Below are 22,084 nucleotides of genomic sequence, written 5' to 3'. Positions count from 1 at the left end.
TCTATAGCGTTATCTGAGCAGAGGCCAGGATCTACCAAGATTAATACAGCTTGTTTCTTGGCTTTTCTGAACCACAGATTAATGAAATAAGTTGGACTAGATGGGACAGAGTTGGCTAAGTGCCCCACTCAAGCCCATCATCACTGGGGGAAGAGTAGCGTGTATCAGTATGAGAGACTACAGGCTTTTGTTGCTAAGGGTTTTATTATATCACTCCTGATTTACGGGGGTCAGGCTTGGTAGGTGTCTGACTCTGCAGCTCCATCTCTTGGCAAACATCAAGTAACAAACATACTGCAAAGGCTCTCTGTACTTCACTCAGACCTGCATGATAAATAAGTTTCAGTGTAAAATACTACTCATTTCCTTAGCAATAACAGAGGGACATAACTCACCTAAAATAGAAGAGGGAATTCTCTCATGTACTTCCTTTAGTGTTTGTTACGTTATCAACTGTTGCCCTGGAAACAGAGTCCCCAAGTCAGAAACTGGCAATTCAGAGAGAATAAAAGGGGTTTTTTTAAATGTTTTAAAAATACATAATTACATTTTTAATCTGTTACTACTTTTCAGTCATGAAAATTGCTTAAGCTATTCCTGGGTAAGCATTTTTATTTAAAAAAAAAAAAGTTTGGAATGTTGTTCTTTTCTGATCAGCCAATCTGCCCCTGTGCTGGCTGACGTAATCATGAAATACACAGTTATGCTATTCTCCTTGTTTGTAGGTCAGTAGGTTTGTAGGTCTAATGAAAAAGAAAAGCCCACAAATTATCAGTCAATTACTATTATTTGCTGTACTGTGGCCTTCTGCAGCCTGCATGATTGATGAGCTGATCGGCACCTGTGCTTCCCAGTGAACCTCAGTGATTTATCCTAGTTGAAGAAGTGGTTTTTTCATAAGTACAGACTAGTCAAGCCAAAGACTATCAGACCCACTGATAAATCATGGTAATGCCTTGATCTGACCTGGATTTAAAGTATTTTAAAAATGGACAATACTAAAAAGTACAAGATAACTCAAGTTATCTTGTAGCAAGTATAGCTAAACTCAGGCTCTGGAGATGGAGAGGAATAAAATGCAGATATAAAACAGTCCAGGGCAGTCAAGTGACAAAAGATTTCTTGCTGAGGAAATTTGAAAACGAATAAAGAAACAGGAGAGTGGAAATGGTGGAAAGCAAAAACTTTTAAGTAAACCAGGAGAGGAGCTTGGATGAGATACCAGCAAAGCAAGACGCCATCACAGATCAATGCAACATTTTCAAACAGAAGATGATGACTTCTGAGAATAATATGAACCACATCTCCTGGCTTCTAAATTTAACTGTCAAGAGTCAGAAAAACACTTGGGTGTCACCGTAGACATTTTGTCAGAGATGTCTTGCAGTGATAAAAAAAGGGAATATTTAGGAAGGGAAAGAATGGAACAGAGAAGCAATACTGAAAATACTTTTTATCACCCCAACTTAGCACATTGTGATCAGTTCTGGACACCTTGAGAAGGACAATGCAGAAATTAAATGAGTTCAGAAATGACAATGAAAATAATTAGAGGCATGAAAAGCTTCTAGATGAATAGTAAAATCAAACCTGCTCGCTTCAGAGGAGGGAAAAGATAAAGGTGTTCAAAATAATGAATGGCACCAAAGAAAGTGAATCCTGTTCATCATTTGCCATCATACACGAGCAGGAGGGCATCTGCTAAAAATGAAAGGCAAAGGGTGAAAAGCAATCCTTCCCCACAGCATACTGCCTCATGCAGTTCCTTCCCACCGGAGGCAACCAAGGCCAGGAGTTTCACAAATTAAAAGGGAATGGAAATGTACATGGAAAAAAGAGAATACGTTAAGTGCTAAAAATAAAGATGCGATTTGACTTCAGCGGCGCTTATCTTCCAGCGTAGGCTACAGGACATAAAGCAGTCTTTGAGGGTGGGCGAGAGCAAATTTTTTCCCCTCAGAGAAGATTCTTTTTAACTACCTTGCTCCAGCATTTCTCAGACCTTTAACTGCTAGACCTGGCACTTCCCACTGTCCCAGAGAGGATGCTGGAGAAGATGCAGGAGTAGCTGGTTATGGAGTAGCAGGCCCTGCTCTCCTGCAGCAGCAAATGGGAAAAAGCTGGGAGAAGCTAAATGAGGCCACAGGGAGACAAAAAGAGACAGAGTCTGCAAAAGCACAAAAATGAAAACCAGCCCCACAGTTCAGCTCAGTTCCCAAGCAGCCAAACTTTCAGCGAGTGATGCTCCCGCTTGGAAGTTAGCAGGGAAAAGCAGAGAGAAGCTCTGAGCACAGTGCTTTTCAGGAAACATTAGTAAACTGACACAAGCCATTGAGAGAAAATTTCAACATCGGTGCAAAGTAGAAGAGCCGTGAGTAACCTGGGAACCACTGAGGACAGCAGGAGATGGCAGCTGTCCAAGTGAAAACTTGGAGATGGTGTTTTTGCTTCTAGAGAGAAATGAAGATACCCTCTATTTCCCTAACCGGTCTCACTTTCACCCCATATGATCACACATGGTAACTCATACTCACTCATTATTGCTTTTATTGACAGTTTTCATGTGTTGTTGCTAGAATTGAAACACACTGGAAGAACAGATACATTAATTCCATTTTTTTCTTAGTGGTTTCACTAAAACCAAATGTTTTGGGTTTTTTTTTGAAGGTTTGAAATGGAAAAATAGAACCAACTCTGGCATATGTGCCATATCCCACTTCTTTCAGCATTCTCTGTGTTAAAATTTTCAGTAAGGCCCACCCTGTTGCTCTCAGGGACTGTATGAACAAGCAGGGATGCACTACCACTTTTGGAGATGCCAAGCAGGAGTCCCTCTCTCTCTGCTGACTCTTGAGGGACTCAAAGCGGGCAAAATGGCTAACCTAGGAACAAAGGTTTGTGGCCAAATAGAGATGCCATGAAACACACAAAAGTTTTGAGTATTTCAGAAATGTTCCACCTTTTTCCTTGTTTCGGTATGTTTTTAGAGATGTTCTATCGCTTCCAAGGTAGCACAGGTTCTGAAGTCTGCTATGACTTGAATTTAAAGTGCAAGAGATATTCCTTTGTGTGTATGGATGGCAGTTTCAAGCCATTTTCCCTGTCACAGTATTTCTTCTGCTGCACAGTTCTTATTTCTGTGCTATTTTAACTCCACTTCTCTCACCTGATCTTCTAATGTGGCCTCATCTCCAGCTATCCTAGTTAATTATGCCATCACTCTGCTTGCAGTTAAGTGTGACATAGGTTTTCACACACTTAATTTTTTCTTAGGTAGCATTTTGCAAAAGCCCCGGTGAAAAGATTAATTTGATGCCTCTATCCACACATTATCTGTGTTTCTTTTTGCTTAGTAACTTGAAATTTCACTTCATATGAAAATATTAATTGATAAGAAGTTTTCCTTTCCCTTAGAGACATGTAAATCATTACCTGCTACAAGCTCTTTCTTCTGTAAAGGACAAGCTACTGTTTTGAGGGATGTGCATTCTCTCTGAGATTTTCCCTACTTCTGCCTAATAGTTCATGCTCTGAGCACAGCCAAAGGGGAGAGCCAGGCAGACCAGGAGCGAAAAATAGCCAAGCATGGCCTGGGAAGAATTTCACACACCTCTCTTCTTCGGTCCCTGAACACATACTGACAGAAACAAATACAGCTGAGAGCACCATCAACCTGATCTGCTTTTTAATTTTTATTTTTTGTATAGAGGGGCTGTTCTGGTACATAGTTAATCATCAGAAAGTTGATGATGTTTTGCAATAAGCAATATAAGCTTTGAATGAGTGCTTAGAATGGTTGGCATTTAAATACGTACACAGATATTTTGCTGTCTGGCACCAGGGAGAGAATATTAACAAGCTGAAATACTTATTCACAGATCTTTCACAATCAAGTTCTCTGTCTGCATAAGACATCTCAAGCCGGTCATAGATAGGTACAAGGATTTAAGTGAAAAAAACCTGTAAAGTCAAAAGTCTTTAAGCAGCTCCAAGCATATAAAACTTTTTGAACAGATGAAAGTCAATGAAACAGAAAGGACAAGCTTGCCTAAGTGATTATCTCCAGTTCAAGCTTCTCTGCTGGCACCAGCAGGATACAGGGTAACTTTAAAACAAAAAATGAAACAAGATGAGTCTGATACCTTCAGCCTCTGCAATGGCATCAGCTGGAATTGCACAGTTGCTCCCATATCACTTGGTTCTGCATCCCTGCTCCCTGTAAACAGGTGATGTGCTTTCCTGGATTTTTTGAAGTTCAGCTGAGATGGGCATCTTGAGTTAAAAATGATCCAGGGAAGACCAAAGCGACTGTGGCAGAGTGTAAGCATGTATGTGAATCCTGAAAAAAAAAAGCAGAGTTAAGATCCCTTCCATCACCACTCATCCTTAGGCTTGCCCTGCAGGCACCCCACCCAAAGGCTTGGAGTTGCTCTTGGATATACAGGTAACACAGGAGGAGAAAAAACTTTCTTCCCTACCCATGCCTTTACAAGTAACAACTCCTCCAGCTGGACAGCTTTGCATCTGTGTAGAGAAATGCAGCTCAGCAGTTAGGGGAGTGTGGAACTTGGGAACTAAGACTTCAGTGAAACCCATCTCATTTGAACAAGACTAATTTGCTTTGCCAGGTCAACTTGACTTGACTTTTCTGAAACAGAAAAATAGACGAGCTAAGCCAGAATGTAAATTTACAAAGTGATTTGGAGAAACTAAAAAGTACTTTTGAAAACCAGAAGGAAAACAAGAAGAGGGAAAATTATAATGTACCAATTACAGTGGAATGTGAGTCGCCCGTGCTGATGCAGGATTCTTTTTGTTTTTCCAGAAGAGTCTTCAAAAATATTGAAATTTAGTGTCAGCACCTCAGACTGGCAGCAAGAATTACAACAATAATAACAAAATGCCATATTTCAAATAGGCAAGAGAAAAGCCAGGTCTTTTAGTTTTTATTCAGTGTGTTAATAGCTCATGTCCATTAAAATTCATAGCAATTTCAATGGGATAATAATCCATTGCATTTTTGAAAATCAACAAACAGTAGAGTCCTGCAACAGTGCTTTAGCCTTATGAAAAAGCCTGATGGGAGTAAAAAACACACTTGTATTCTGTCAATGTTAGATGCCATCACTTCCACTTCTGAATCAAAACTAGCACGTGTACATGCATGCATGCACGCATAGATATACATCCTTACAGATTTTTTATAATTATTTCCTTCCTCCCTCCACAAAAAAAAAAAAAAAAAAAGTGATTTTGTGTTGTTTTGCCAACACAGAATATTAGTAAACACTGAATTGGCTCATGCCTTACTCTCGGTAAGGTTCATTAAGATCCAGAGGAGAGAAAGAAAAGAACTTTAAAGTGACAGTTTGTAAAAGAATCGTGTAGTCTATTCACAGGTACTAAAACAGGCTTTTGGGATCTCAAAGTTATGCACCTATTTTGACAACAAAGAATTCAGCTCTAAAAAAGAAAGCCCACACCCTTTAAAAATCAAAGAAAATCTTACAGCTCTGTTCCTACAAAACTGTTTGAAATGGTTAAATAAATCAAAATAAAGAGAACGGCTTGAGCTTCCCACCACGACTGCAGCCAGCCCAGCCGTGGGGCCAGACCTGTCAGGATGTACTGCCAGCTCAAAACTCAGAGGGAAACACGGTGAGCCTGGCACCATTTACCTGAAAGCTTTCAGCTGGCCCCTTGGCCCCTCACCTGCTCCTTCACCTCACTGCATCCTTCAGACCCCCTGCAGCAAGCCAGATCCCAGGAGTGAGACAGCGAAGTCAGCTGCAGTCAATCCTAATCCTTGCCAGTGAGGGAGAGAGCAGCAAAGAGAAAGCTGAGGAGGAAACAGCAGGGATTTCCCCTCAACAACAGGGATATTTAAAAGCATAAAGATATAAATTATTTTTGGACCGTATGGGCGGTTAGCAGGAGCTGGGGGTTAATCGTATGGAGGAGTTCAGAAGAGGCTATAAGCACTTTGGGAGGATCATAAACTGAGTGCAAACTGAGTAAATCTCTGGTCATCTGTGGGAGGGAAGCTGCAGCGACTTATTTTAGCTGAAAAGGGTTTTTATAAGCTTATAGGTTTCCTGGGACCTTTGCTTACTGTAATGACCATCACTGTGGCAATGTTCAAGGCACCTGCTGCCTTCAGCAACTACTTCTCTCCATGGAGGGTATGACACAGGCACTTTCATTTTCAATGCTCATTATTACTTTGCCTGCGAAACTCAGTGCAAGGGGAATTTAAATCCTCCTTTGTGAGGCTTTCAGCCCAAAATAAATACAAACAATAGCAAAACACACCAACTGAAGCTATCAGAAAGGCCTCTAGCATTTCTACTTGTACTTTCTGGGGGTCTGAGGCACCATGGGCTGAAATATGCATGCTCATTTGGTGGGACAGCCCAGACCCACAGTCAGGACCCAGCTGGTGACCATCAGCAAACAAGGGAAACAGAAATGACAGGCTTAAAGAGAGGAATCCAGAATGGGGGCCCCAAAACATCCACATATTGCCTATTAACACTGCAAAGACATCCAGCAGACACCATCAGCAGTAACCCTGCCCAGATGTCTTAAGAGATTCCCTACTGATATGGATTGCATCAGCTCTCCGGATACAGCTAAATCATGCCAGTGATTTTTGCTGTCCTTGAAACTCTTTAAAATACACAGTAAAAGCTTTTTTTTTTTTTTAAGCATTGTTAAAAATCAGATTGCCCCATATGTTTTATATTTTCAGTTCATTTGCTGGGATGGAGAATACCTTTGGGCAAGGTCTTTGTTTCCTTAAACTTAACTCAGCTGTACTACCCATACAGATGAAGAGTTTTCAAAAATAAGGTACAGATATGTCCAGCAGTAAGTACACTACAGTTTCTTTGCCATGTAGGTGGTGTGTCTCCTTGTTACAGTGCAGCCTTTTCGGTTTCAGTGTGCTTTGTCCTCAATTTATGCACCAGTTCCCCATTTCTTCAGCCCTCCTCAACCTCAAAATTAGGGTTAGGCAGCAGCTTAGCTGGAGGACTCCTGTGACCACCCCTGCCCACCCACATTGCTTCAAATAATCTCCCATGTAGAAAAATCTCTCCCAGTCAGAGGGTGACTTGCTTCCAGCAGCAGCTTGTGCAAAGGGATTTTGTGAAGGGCCACAGCACCCTTTCCTCCTCCCCACAAAATCATAGCCAGATCACGCCACCCTGCAACAAAAAATAGAGAGTAGGGTCGAAACAGCGCCTGCTTCGCGCCGCCTTTCTGCCTGAGGGAGGAGACAGCCCTGTGTGCACAGAGGGCTCCGGGTCAGGGAGAGTGAAGGAGGCAGGTGCAGGCACCCAGGCCACGCAGGCATGCCAAGGGCTTTGGCCATGTCCAGCTGCCACCCTCTGCATTAACTCTTGCTCCCTCAGAGGGGACAGGAGAAGTAAACCCTGGAGAGGAGCCGGCAATAATGGGGCTGTCTAAAAGGCTACCTTGGAAGACCAGGGTCGTCTCCCGCCTCAGCCCCTGCCTGCCACCCATGCTCCCTCCCCACTATTCCTCTGCCCCCTCACCCTTCCCGGTCTGCTGAAGGATCGTTTTACACATCTTGCTCATCCATGAGCAGCCTTACCAACCTCCACAGCCCCTCCATCCCCATAAAGATCCCCTCGCTCAAAGTGACCATCGTGTGCCAGATGTGCTCCCTTTTGCCCAGAGTAGCACTTCCATGGCTCCGAGATGCTTCAGGCTGAGGACCAGCAGAAACAGAAAAGCACTGACACCGTCCAAGGCCCGTGTAAGAAGGCACCTGATTCAGACGTGGAGTGGACAGGGATCAACATCGCCTGCAGGGTTTGGGGGAGGCAGGGAGCAGGTGAGGACCAGCACCTAGAGTGGGAAAAGGCAAAGAAGACTAGGAGGGCAAAATGGGGGATGCACAGGTTTGGAGGCTGGCAAGATGACGAGTCAAAAAGCATGCATGGGGAGTAGAAAAGGAAAACTGGGGCTGGCTGAGTAGTGACAGCATGAAAGAGCAAAGCAGGAACTGGTGTTCAGCAAGGCAGAGCAATGTATAAATAAAACATCATACAACAAGCCTGGGGAGAACCAGCAATACGGAGAAGGGTGAGCATGTGGCATCAGAGAGCGAGAGGTGCAAGGCAGTGTGCAAAGAAAAAGTAGAAAGATTAAAGCAAAATCTTCTACACTTGAGAGCTAAGAGGTGTTGAGGCTCCCTTTTTTTTTTTTTTCTCTTTTCTGTCCAGAAATGCCAACGAAGCTTTCTAACAAAACCTCCCAGCTCTCCTGGAAGCCTCAGCCACCCCACACAAGGCAGCTGCTCTCTGCCACCTTCTTCACTGTGTACCTGGCACTGGTCCTGCAGGGAAACTCGCATTATTGTCCTGGCTCTTGGCATGTTCACAAGTATCAACAATATGACAAATCCATGAGTTTTCTTTGCTTTTTGGAAATCCAGGCTCCCAATCTTGTTCCCACCTGACACAGCATGTAGCGTCACGTAACCCTTGTACAGCCAATATGCATTAGGAGACTCAACTTGCCAAGGACTCTGTTCCACTGATGGAGTTTACTACTTTTTAAGAGAAGAGATTTCAAATTAAATATTTGGAGCCAGTGCAAAATCCCTTTCATAACTAAGGAATTAACTTTAATTCCTCTTAAATTCAAGCAGGTGGAAGGAAAATTTTTCATTTTCTTTTTCTGGAAGAAAAAAAATAAAAGTATCACACTTCCAGAGTGACGCATCACACTTCCCAGAGGGGTTTCCAGGTAAAAGCGAAACCTTTCAATGGACAATTTAGTTTTCTTACAATGGCGTTTTCCCCCTCAAAAAATGAATAAACTTACTTTACTTTTTACCTCAAACTTTCTATTGATAATCTGTAAAATGCAGTAATGCTACCTAATAATCTCTTTGAGGTGTTATCAAAGTAAAGCCATGTGAAGCCCTCAGTTGCTATAGTAATTAGCATCATAGGAAAAGGCCAATGAGGAAAAAAGACATTGTCTCCAGAACAGGGTTTAAATCATGCATGAATGTATGTTAACCTTAAGACTCACATAAAATGAGGAGGAGGGAAAAAAACATACTGAGGCAAAAATCCTGCAAGAATAAATAAGCTGTGTGCGGATATAATTAAAGGCTCCAGAGCTCACACAGGCACCTTCTTTCTGACATTTCCTGGGAGATTTTTAGGCAACTTGGCAACAAGAAGAATGTTTTTATTAGTTAATGGTTTTTGTGTCGAACTCTACTTGATTTGCCTTGTATGCGTAATTTAGTCTCTTGCCTGGATACTTCAGGAAATTATGAACTTGTGAGTTTTTTCCATTAGACTAGGTACCTCATAAATATATCTAAACCATACTATATATATATTTAAAAGTACTTAGGATAAGACCCTCCAATTTCTGTTCTAATCTGTGTCCACAATCTGGTTTTTTTTCTCTGCAAGACTTTCTTTTTATCAGCTTTTTGTTCCACTCTATCTTCAATAAAAAAGAAATGCGTCCTAATCACAAGACGTGACAGGGCTTGCTATGTTTTGAAACGGCAGTATGCTTGGGTGCTTAAGAGCATTTGGCTTTGTGCTTTGCATCTAACCAACAACGCACCCAGGTGAGCTGCTATTGGACAGGGACTTAATCCCTGTCATGTTTAATCACTACATTAAAAGATTTAAAGACTAACATTAAAGGCCATTCAGTTTGGGCACCATAGACTTAAATGACGGAGTTGGGAAAAGCCACTTGGTTTATCCAGGCAAAACCTGTTTTAAATCTTTTGAGAACAAAAGCCAAGAGAGCTGAGAAGGAAACTCCTTCTTTGCGACTCCCCTTCCCCGTGGCTCAAACATTCACCCAGATACCCTCAGACTTCCTGCAAGTTTCACCTACGAGGTATTACTTGCACCATATACTTAAATAGCTGCAATAAATAGCTAGCTCTGGACCTCTTCTGTTCTGCTTGAGACCAATAAGAAAGCTATTAGGTCAGAGCTGAATGCACTGAAAAATCCCATCCATGCTCAATGCATAACACTCTGCAGCAAGGATGACTCATCCCTCCCCCAGTGTAGAAGACATGAGGGGACCATTTTATATTCCCTCAAGAATTTGACCCCCAAGCGTAAAATCTCCTGCTTGGGTCCCACATTGTTTCGGAGTGTGACTGCTAGAAGCAGTAGCCAGGGCTGTTTCTGCCTGTTCAGTTGGCTAAGGAGTCAGAAGTCTCTCTTATAGGTGTGGACTTGCTTAACTCAGATGTCACGCAGCTGAGAAATAAGAGGGGGTGGAAGGTAGCTGCACATCCAGGTTTGTCCCCTGGGGCCACACTACTCCCATGTTGCATAAACTCTGTTGGCTTCCAAATTCAGTTTGCCAGTCCAAATCCAGTACCTTGCCTTGGATTGCTTATGACTGTAGTCCTCTATATCTGGAAAAAAACACTTCTCCACATTTTCAGCCTAGGAATTCATCAGCCAGAGGACACTGGTGCTACACACAAACTATGCGGCAAATGCAATGCCTTCTGCACTGTGTCCTAAAGTCTCAGTCCCTCAATGTCCAGATGAGGGGACTGGTGGAGGCCACCACGGATTCTTCCTTGAGTTTCTTACAGGTTTTCTCCCAGTAGAAACTAGGGTAGGCAGAGGGGGAGGAGTGATGCATGCTGGCTCTCTCTCTAACATGCTGTCAGGGTGCAGGTACCACATCCTCACAGTTGCCCAGATAGATGCCTCATGTCTCAGAGGGTATACTATTCAAAGTCCCTTTCTCAGGCAAAGACCAAGTTTAATCAACTTCAGAGGATGCTTTGAGGATAATTAGTTGTTTAACCAGAGTATTTCCAGAGTGTTATTGAGAAGAGCAGACAGCTTGAGAGGTATTTTAGACCTTTAGTTTGTACTTGCTTACATGTGCTAGTTAACTTTGCTGCTCAGTTTATATCTCTGTTAAGTGTATCTGGCAGTGGGATATAGATGCATCAAATAAAAGAACAAAGTAATAAAATTAATCAGCATATTGATTTTAACCACGTTCCTGCAATATAAACGGAAGCTGAAATTTCAGCTGAGATGGATACCTGAGATGTCTTCCATTGAGTAGGGAGAAAATACAACATTAGAAGACCATCATAAGGAATTCTATTGAAGATACAAGTTCTTTTTAATTGTATTCATGAATTCATATATGAAAAATCAGGTTTCAGAACTCAAATCACAAAATGGTTGAAAAAGAATTCGGGTCTACAGAGGTTTCCCGACATTACAATCCCTCTTCTTGCAAAGAACGCTACAAAAGGCTGCACCTGCAAAGCCTACCCCATATGACCTTCCCTGTGAACAATGAGGGCTGTCCAAAGTCTCTCACATTACTTTCCCAAGCATGTAAGAAATTAGTACCGTGATAGCAGTGCATACGGTACCTTTATAATTGCTTTATCTACAGATAAAATTTAGTTTTTCAGAGACAACCCTACAGTAATCATCTCTTTTTCCAGCTACCAGAACCTGGCTCAAACTTCCAGGGAGCAACTCGGTTTCAACAATCATCTACCAGCACCCATGGAGCAAAGACATTCCCTTCCTGATGCTTTTCCTGCAGCCTTTTTATCTATGCTGCCTCAACTGAAAATTTTTCCATAGCCACAAAGCTAACAATATCACACATCTTTTCAAACATTAAGTCTTCATCATATAGTAAAAAAAAAAAGAAATTGTGGAACAGCAGACTACACAGCAATAACCACTGATGTAGAATCTATGTCATATAAGGGTCTTATCAGTAAGGTCTTTCCTTATGAATGCTCATTTAGATTTACAATGCCTCTGTATAAACAACTGCCAATTTATTCCATTTATCCCCATTTTATGTTAACAATATGTGGAGTCATTCAAACCATGCAATTTTTTTCAATTAAGTTAAGCCACTTGTTGTTCTCCTACCAAGTCCTTATCAGGGTAATAAAAATCGTCTTTTTCATAGGTGTATGATATCCCAATGCAGATAGGTTTTAATACTCCAAAACAACCTTTTCAAATGTTAGCCTTTATCATATGTTTGCCTTGTCTTTTCATGCGTCAACATGCACATGTGCATACACACACACACAGATAAATACAAACATAACAACTAAGGAAAACAAAATACTTTCTGGCTCAACCACTGCTAGCAAGAGACACTTGAAAATGAGACAAATCATGATCTCCATACACAAGAGAATTATTTGCTCAAGTAGGTCAGGGGAGACTTGGTCTAGGATGTTGTTCAATGTATATGTAATGTAATAGGCTTTGCAGTATAAAATATTCCATCATTCACATGACTTGCATATAGTCTGTGGCTTAAACAGCATGGAAAGGGACCTTCTCTTGTGCTAAGTGTATATATATAGTTTTTTTTTTTTCATTTAAGAGAGTAGAAACTGAAATGTGAGCAGAAAGGAGTCATCAATGGGTGTCACCCTGTGATGGGACAGTGTAAGAGGTGTTTTCTTCTAAGGAACATCCAACATGAAGTATAGGACTGTTGTTCCTTATGTATTCCTTACCCAAATATTTGCCTATTGCCACAGTAAAACCAAGGATCAGAACCTCATTTGGTGTTAAACTTCAGAGCTCATAACTATGCCTGAGTGTTTTGACACTAATTTTGATATTATTTTCAACTACTTTCAGTTCATGACTTTTCAGATTTGGCATAACTCTATTCTGAAAAAAAGAAAAATAAAATAGAAGATTTAGGCATGATAGCTAGTGTTTTGGCTAGTCATGTCTTAATTAGTAATTAAGCACATTATGTACTTATAACATGCTGTATGAATGCACTATTTCCAACATTACAAGCATTAGAGCATTAGAAATCACTCTACAGCTCTAATTCCAGTTCATAAATTATTACAAGCACTTGCTATGCAATATAACTCTTAGCTGGGGATCCTACATGCTTATAACTAAGCTTTTGAGAAGCCTGGAGTCTTGGCAGAGAAATCAAGCCACAGCATTCACTCTCAGGGTAAAGATTTTCTTGTGTAAACCTTGCTTTCAGATTCAGTAGGAGTGTTTTTATGGAGAAGGGAAAAAAAAAGCGGGGGGGGGGGGCTACTTGCTACATGTAGGAGCTCATTTGTTTAATTGTCTGTAAGCATGGAATTAACCAAAATTCTAAGATGAAAACGGAAGGATGTTCCTTCTGGAGCCAGTCTTAGAAACACAAGTGTTGATACTTCAGTGAAAGATAAACGCACATCCTACACAATGCATCTTACCACATTTCCCCTCTTTCTGAGGAGCAGACCTTTCAGCAATTTCCAGCTGTTCACTCCAAACTGGAGAGGATAATTTGTGCCTTGAAGGAATTGTTCCCATTCCAAGATGGAAGTTTGCACGGGTGATTGAGTCTGAAAGATGCAATTCTTATGACTTTGGCTCCAGCAGCACACAAATTTAAAATTTACTCTAACTTTTCACCTCCTTTATGATCATTACGAATAAGAAGTCCTAAATAACAGACGAGCATCCAGTCTTGCTCATACAGTAAGAACAAGAAACTGAAAACCGGCAGACTACACCGTGATGTCTGCTGTTACAGAATCTACATCGTATAAGGGTCTTACCCTTGAAGTTATGCCTTGTGGGTGCTCATCCAGCTTTACAATGCCTTTATGTCTGTAATGACATCAATTTTGATCAATTTAGAAACGTGCGATGGTACCAATTTTCAATATCCTCTCCAGATCAGTGAGAATACCAGGTGAGGCACTCCTTAAATGAGATGTCACTTGTGGAAAACCATATAGATGCTCACCTGCTACTGTCTTTTGTAAAAGCAGTGTCAGTTCAGCCTTTCAGGGTTACAGAATAATCCCTGGGCACAGAATCACAGTGCTCTGTGCTTTTTTAATATTTCTTTCCAAAATTGGGAGGCTGTCAGGGAACTTGTAGGCTTACAAAGGAAAACCTGACAAGAAATCACAATTAAGATTTATTCTGTCTGTTTGAATCTGATTCTTATGTGTATGGAGAGTACTATATTTCTTCTTCAATGTCTCTAAACAGTGTAAAGTAGCTGGTTTTTAAGTGCCTGCAATAAATGATCACTGTAGCTTAGTAAAGAAACTAGTTTAAAGGAGCTTGTCTGGTCTTTAGCAACACAATAATTTGCTCACAAATTATTGTGGCCTTTTCCATATAAATAAAGTAAGATCAGTATTTCACAGTTCACACAGATTAAACACCAGTCTAGGAAATCAGCACCAAAAGCAACATGCTGTTTCATACCTGAGCAGACTTTCTGAGAGACCAGAGAATGAAGATCCTGTTTTAAAAGATACTTATTTTAAGTTCAAATGAGTTCTGCATCCAGACAGCTCCAGTCATCATATTTGAAAGAGAAAAGCAATGGGAACAAGGAGCTCTAACAAACCTTGGTGAAACTCCAAAGTCTTTTTCCATCCCAAGGGCCAAACCTTTCAGTACTTATTCAGGCAAAACTCCCACGTATTTCAACTGGATTTTCCTCTGTCATGTAGGATTTTACTTTCTTGGTAAAAATACATGTATTTCTTCAGCATGCCAGACAGAACGTAATATCTTCTAATATTACAAAATGTAAAATTAAGAAAGCAAAACTGTGAAAGCAAAATCACAAATGGAAAGAAATCCATAGGTCTATGCTTGGGCAGTGGTGTATTGATGTGTATGGGATAGATGTTCAATGCTTTTCCAGACAAAACACTTATTGAATGCATTTGCTGGATACATAATGATCTGGCTGATCTCTTCTGCTATGCAGGTATTACCAGTCCGGAGTATATTTCAGCTCTGGGGTCAATAGGTGCGACATGGCCACATGCCAATGTTACATGGGACTGAGACAGAGATTATATAGTAGCTTCTACAGAAAGGCAATGCAGGCATGTGGATCATATGCAGCCTGCAATACACTCTAGCAGGACCCCAAGCATAAAATGACATCCTCCAGCAGATTTCTGTATGCCATCTCCCAATCCTATGCTTCTGTGATGGGCTCAACACTGGGGACAGTGATTGTCTGAGGAGACAGACAATGGGTATGGTACTTTTAGCCTCTGGGTTCAAACACAATTCATCCCTACTTTGGTAATAAATTAACATTTTTATCCCCTTCTTCCCAGCTACACTCTTTCAATGGCCGATGCCTCCAGAGCCCTTGTCCTGCTGCCCCCTCCTCTGATGCTCCATGGAAGCAAAGCAGGGATCAAGACCCAAAACACAGAAATGAAATTTCCACTTAATACCAAAACCAGGAAATTCACTGGGACAAGGTATGTGAGGCAGCTTAAACTCTCCTTCTCCCCCATCCCCTCTTACTTCTGTGCTTCCCTACAAGGGGCAGCCAGCCAAGCATCTGGTGTTTATATATTGATGAAAAAATGTTGTGACTTGTATATTCTGCCTTTCGGGTATGAACATACTGCAGGGTAGGTCCCACTAGCTACAGCAGGTTAAACCTGGTATAGCTGTCTCTGCAGCAGCAAGAGCTACAGTAAGATTAGTATTGTTGCTGAGGAAAGGAGAGGAGCTGGGCTTGTCTGCTAACACCTTCTAGCATTTTAGCCAAGAGAGGTTGAAGCTGTAGATGATGCTTTTTTTTCTCAAGCTAAATTAGGTTTCATCTTCAAGCAGACACCCCTTGGGAGCACTCTCCCTTTCAAATTAAAACCTCCCCAGACAACAGTATTGCTAAAGCAGCTGTATAAAAATACTGGGTGTGGAAAGCTGCATATTATATGCTAATTACTTGAGCCTTCAACTTTTCAATTATGCCATGATGACCTTCTAAAACTCATTTATTGACTGGAAAAAATACAGATAGCTGGCTGGACCTGATTTCACCAAGGTGCCACTGCAGTGCTAATAACCAAATCATAATTTGTATTCAAGGAATGAACTGTTTAAATAGGAGAATAATTATGACATTAAAATGCCAAAGGAAAAAAAATTGTAAATTGAATTTGTCACCCTCTAGTATAACCCAAGGGTAAAGTGAGTTTCTGGCATGACACAAGTTGGAAAAATAGAGTATCTCATCTCAAAAGCAATGTTACCAATTGGGCATTGTGCGGTCCCTTGTTTTAGAAAACCATGTGCTGTGTTTGTGCTGGGATTGCTTGTCAGATTATTTTTTTAGCCATGGCAGGTTGATAAATGCAGATGCCTGCACCCTTCCAAGCATTATTAAGCATGTCACATTAATTGCACAAAGTCATTTTGCTCTGCTCAGCAAGTCAGGCTTCTATATATACCTTGGAAAAATAATGTAGGCATGTGGTCAGAAAAACAGCTGTCAGTCAGGCTCCTCTTTTACAACTGAAACAAGTTAACCCAAACCTGCACAGCTATGTGTTGTAAGGCAGTTTCAGCTGTGCTGCATGCTGCAGAACATACCAAGATGTCCCCATGAAATCTCTGAGTAAACAAAAGCATTGCTCCTGAGCATCTTTCACAACTACAGCAACTGCTCGAGACTTCTTTCTGAAACCAGACACCATGTCAGGAGCCAGTGCCAGGCTGTGAATGTTGAAAAGTGCATGATACAGCACAGCAGAGAGCAAAAAAGCAGAAAAATATGTGTTGAAAATCCCTGCAGTGCTGGCATCCTCACGGCACAGAACCAGAAAGAATGCAGAATGGCCAAACAAAAAGAGTATTTCCAGTTCATCTGCAGAGGTGACCAAAGGAAATACTGTGGAGACCTGCAGTGAAGCACAAACCCTCGGCCCACGGGGAAGAACAGAAATATCTATATTCTGCTTCTTCAAGAAGACTGGAGAAGGTAAGTGTAAGAGTTGCAGAAAGACGGGACACTAGAATTGGAGATGAAGGGCTGCGCATGAGCTGCTTCTCCTTTCACCCTATTTCTTTCCAGAGGCCACTGTACCAGGCAAAGCATTCAGGGAAACAAGACTCTCCCCTGACAAGCTTATTTCAGCAAAACACAGTGGGAAATCTCCCTCAGCTTGCAGGGAGAAACCGAAACAAACTCACTCGATCAAGATCAGTCTTTGGGCTAGAAATGGGAACTGCTTCAAAATAACATGAACCTCCACATCACACCTTACCCAAGAGACCAGTTCATCTCTTCGTGTGGGGAAAGGGGAGAACAGGTATTATTTTCAGGACTCAGAAGCATGCACAGCCCTTCACAGAAAAGTTCAATCCTTCAGGTTAAAATGAAGAACTGGAGGCGAGTAGCTCAGATCCTATAATGAAATATTGAAAACCGCTCTCGATAGTATGTTCACTGATCACTCATCACCTTTTCCTTCTACAGTGTGAATTTAAGTTACTTGGAGGCATACCTGACAAAAGCGAATGCCAGGTTTAGTCAAGGAATGAAATAAACTTTTCTGACTACTGCTTGCATTTCATTTCTGTATTTTTCAAACTAATGTTTCTGAAAAGGACAGTAATTTGGTAGAATTTACACATTTTCCTTGCTATTCCTACACACCAAGCCAATAACAAAAGGTAAGACTGGTTTAAGACATCAAAAATCAACACTGGCAAAAAACCCACACCTGTATAAAAACATATGGGAGGTGGGGGGAGCCAGATCTGGGCCATCTCCAAAGGGCTTTGAAAAGTGAAGCGCCTGTTTCCCTATTTCCACTTGCTTCACTCCTATCTGACTCTGAGAGTTTTACCACAGCTCTGAATACAAGACCAGTCATGTTTACCATAAGTGGCAAAGGGTGGAGTGGCCAGAAGGGGCTGGACAGTTTTTAAGATTTTGGGGGGACATTGCTAACCACTTTAGATTAGTTAACTCCTCACCATATTGACAGGAATGAGAGAAGAAAAGGTTAGAAGCAACGCCCACTTCAGCTGTGGCCTGCCTTCTCCTCTATCCAGGGCTCGAGCTCAAAGCATCTCACTTGCCTGCCAAGGCGTGGCCATGCAGTTTCCACCACACTGTCTTAGCTTCACTGCCTGTTTAAGATTAGGATTACACTGTATTAAACTGTCTGACTTGCAGTCCCCAATAGACAGCCTTAAGAGCTCGAGTCCCCCTGTCTGCATCGAAAATGAGGAGATATGAGTCAAGATCCTCACCTCCACATTTTTGTCAGGGAGAAAGAGAGGAACAAACGAGAGGACAGACCACTGCAGTCCATCATCATAACCCAGTCACTACTGGGGCTTTTTTATCTCCCCATTGCCCAGACTAAGTTCTAACTCAGAACCTCAGTATTTCATTATATTGCTGATGATCTTTCCCCTTCCTTATCTTTTTATCTGCAGAGGGAGGCATAAAGGCTTCAGCTATCAGCAAGCTGAAGCATTTGGCTTGGCTCCCAAGGGCTCGTAACACTTCAGTGTACTTCCATCTAAAGAGGATTAACTAAGGTAGACTGTTCACCAAAAAGATGCCTGTTATCTAAGGGGTTACACTTACAGAGCTTCACAATCTAATTTTCACTCACATAATTATTTGAAATCAACACAAAAAAGTATTATCAGGTCATTTGTATTGGAGTTTTCACATGAAATGAGGACAGGACACACGCAGCGTTCTGTGTTTACAAAGAAAGCTCCAGAGGAAACTCTTTTCTACAAAACTCTGAAGTGAGACATCAACATCTACTGAAAAGTAATATGCAGCAAACTTGGTTCACGATGGCATTTGTCCAGCATCACAAGTAAACGGAGAACAAGCCTTGGGATTCTATTTTTAATGTCCTTTTCCTCCTGCTGGAAACCACTGCCTATTCCATACAACTTGTGTACGAGGTAAGTTGTATTTGTTCCCCTTCAGCAGTTAAAAAAAGACACTTGTTTCCAAATGTTTAGATTCTAAGATTAGATTTTCTGCAGGGCTTCTATGTAGCAACCACGTTATAAGCTATAATTGTTGATTCTTACTTTTTTACTGAGCATTACTTCAGTCACGTAGTTGATGCATCTCCCCGGAGCCTGCTCTGTGGAGGGGATCACTGCAAAATACAGTCCAACCACTTGTGCTCCTCAGCTGCAGTCCACACCCAGGCACTAGAGCTGCAGCAGGGATTAGCGAGGAAGCAGGGAGGGAGTGGTGGCTTTTCCCTAGGGAATTCCAATAAGATTTCTCCAAAATCGGAGTCTGCTCAGCTGGGCAGACCCAGTTGCTTTCCAGCAGCTGGCTATACCAATGCAAAGTAGCTGAAAACACTCAAGGCAGCAAAAGCATGTCTGTACCCTCATTTCTGAACACTTCAGAGTATGTAACATACTTAAATGAGGCAGGAAAGTACAATTATCCCCTTTGTAACAGAAATAAATTGGGCACACCAATGGCCACAATTAATCTATGGCAAGCCAAGCTGCTTCATTGTAAAAAAAGTTGCAAACACATGACATAAAACGTAAAAGTTATTTAGTGCTTCCCCAAAAATAGCAATTTATCCCTAGCAGAATCAAAGTGAAATTCACCACACACCTTGGTCATCCATGCACCACTACTATAGAGCAATTCACTCTGTGTATATTCCTTAATGTATCGTTTTGCACATGCCAACAGCCAATGTGAAACTCATCAAAACAGAAGGAAGGCTAAGTCTTTTCATACCTGTGTCTTATTCAGAGAAGTCTCCTTCCCATACCTCTGCATCCAGCCAGCGCAATACATAAACCCCAGCATCCACATCAGCTGGATCCACCTGCACATTTAGTCTGTCTTCTGTCATCTGCCTCTTCCTCACAACTGCATTGGTTTTGTCAGAGGAAAACCTGTGACATGTCTAAGCAATGTCACCTCAGAACAGTGATGGGCCGTGAGCTGCCCATTACTAACCAGGGACCAGATGTCAGGACTGCAATCAATAGCTCCATGTTAAAAAAAAAAAATGCACTTGATGCTCTGCAAGGGCCAAAAACCCAACCCCAGACCAACAGCCAGCTACCACGTGGAAAGAAAGACTGATAAAAAAGACCATGATCGTATAAATCCACAGTGTCCCTATCTTGGATATTTTGAGTAGTTCTGGTCCTTCCTGCTATAAGGATGCCAGATGACGACTAAATGTCCTGATAAAAGTTGTGGAGACAGCTTTCATCTGATGACTGACTGGGATATATTCCAAGAAGGACTTCAGGAGCATCATCTAAGCATGCAGGGATAAAATTGTGAAGGGCAAACCTAGGCCGGAGTTGAAACTGGTGTGGAATGCGAAGGACAATAAGAGCATCTGTAGGTATATCAGCAGCAAAAGGAGGACTGAAGAAATTGTGGTGTTGCTGCTTAATGGGGCAGAGCACCTAATGGCACAAGTCACAGAAAGTACTATGTCAGCACCATCATATCTGGCAAGATGTGGTCTTGGGGCTCCCAGATCCCTGTGGGTAGTAGCAAAGCTTGGGGGAGAAAGGTGATGCTCTCAGAAGAGGAAGACGAAGTTATGGACTACTTCGATAAACTGGATGTATGTAAGCTCATGGGAAGCAACCAAGCACTGGTTGAGAGCTGGCCAATGTCATCATGAGGCCACCTTCTGTCATCTCTGAATAATCGTGGTGTTCATGGGAGCTCCCAAAGGGCCAGAGGCAAGGAAGATCTGGGGAACTTATGGCTGATCAGCTTCACCTGAAACTCTGGGAGGTTATTTCTAGACTCAGTAAGAGCAAGAAGGTGACTGAGAACAGCCAGCATGGTTTTACCAAAAGCAAATTATGCCTGACTAACCTGAGCATCTCTGTGATGAGAAGACCAGCTCTGTAGGCAAGGGGAGAGCAGAAGATGTTGTTTTCTTGGACTTCAGCCTGTGCCATGCTTCCCCATAGCCTCCTTATAGTCAAGCAGGAGATAAGGACTGGACATGTGGGCTCTGCAACAGAGCAAGGGAAAAGCAGCGAGTGCATCTTCCAGATCCAGTTTTCTCAATTTTATTACTTCTGGGGTAGCAGGAAAGCTCATGGCATAATAAACGCTGTCCTGAATCTGAAATTTTAATACATCAAAGTTGGCAGGTTTTGCTACTGTGTGGGAGAGAGCCTCCAGATGCAGAAGTCCGTGTTCATTTCAGTGATTATTTTTAGATGAATACCGATGTCCATCTGAGCACAGCAATGTACCCTGCTTTCAGACCACACTGAAGTACAAGAGTACTTAACTCAGTCATAATATTTCAATTATACATCTGCCTACCATATTCTTTGTGAGTACCAGGACTCTCTGCACTCATTTGTAATGATGTAGTTTAAGTTCACTGGTCTTACCAGCTATTACCCTGTAACATACATATTGGGTCTTCCAAAATTGTGCTAGAAACTGTAACGTATCCATGTCTGCTTAAGGATCTTAAACGCACATTTCCAGGCCTAGAACAAATACTTGGCTTCAGTATCACGCTTTTGAGAATTTATGTCTATGGTTTTAACAGCCCATTCTGACATTTAAGAACTTCTCATGCTTCTAGATTATACTTTCTTTTTTAAAACAAAAAAGTATACTCTCTGCCAGGTTAGAACCACTTATATTTAATGCACTTTGTTAAGGGATAATGTAAGAGATACAGATCTCTCTTCCTTTTTTTCTACTCACTTCTTCCCCCCTTCTATGCTTGCAGCTCCACATATTTAATGCCTCAAAAAGGACAACATCCCCAAAAGTCAAATTTTGCATGCGTTACCCAACTTTGAAATTATTTGATCAACCTGCTTTCACCATTGACCTGTCAAAACACAAATTTTACTTGCGTTTTTAACATCCCTCAAAACACACACTTGTAATGTGTGGGCCGGGGTGTAGGTAGGGGAGGGAAAAAAATGACCCGCAAGGCAAGGGGAAAAAATCATCTGCAGGGGCGGGCAAGGGCGCCGGGCAGCCGGCAGGGCTGTGCGGGACCAGAGGCGTTCTTGCCCACCCTGAGGGCCGCACGCCCGGGCTGTGCCGCTCCCCGAACCCCCCAGCCCCGCCAGCGGGGGCTGCCCTCTGGGCTCCCCAGGGCTGGGGGGGGTGGGGGGTGTGTCTAAAAATATTTATTTAGACGCATATGCTACAAGCGAGCGAAAGCATCGATGGTTTGAATAACGTCGGGCTCTGGGTCGCCTGAATT

General features: G+C 42.0%; 1 long non-coding RNA gene across 2 annotated transcripts in view; it reads right to left on the bottom strand.

The window, feature by feature from the left end:
- The window catches only part of LOC142057473 (uncharacterized), a 28,763-nt gene that overhangs the window by 6,076 nt on the left and 603 nt on the right, over window positions 1-22,084 (bottom strand). For both annotated transcript variants that reach the window (XR_012660646.1, XR_012660645.1), the window contains exons 2-3: window positions 4,143-4,339; window positions 396-461 (exon numbers count right to left, since the gene is read on the bottom strand). This is a non-coding gene — a long non-coding RNA (uncharacterized LOC142057473). The remainder of the gene's footprint in view (window positions 1-395; window positions 462-4,142; window positions 4,340-22,084) is intronic.

This window comes from Phalacrocorax aristotelis, chromosome 1, assembly GCF_949628215.1.
Source record: "Phalacrocorax aristotelis chromosome 1, bGulAri2.1, whole genome shotgun sequence".
NCBI lineage: Eukaryota > Metazoa > Chordata > Aves > Suliformes > Phalacrocoracidae > Phalacrocorax > Phalacrocorax aristotelis.
Note: the sequence above shows the minus strand (reverse complement) of the source record. Positions and strands in the feature narration are given on the sequence as shown.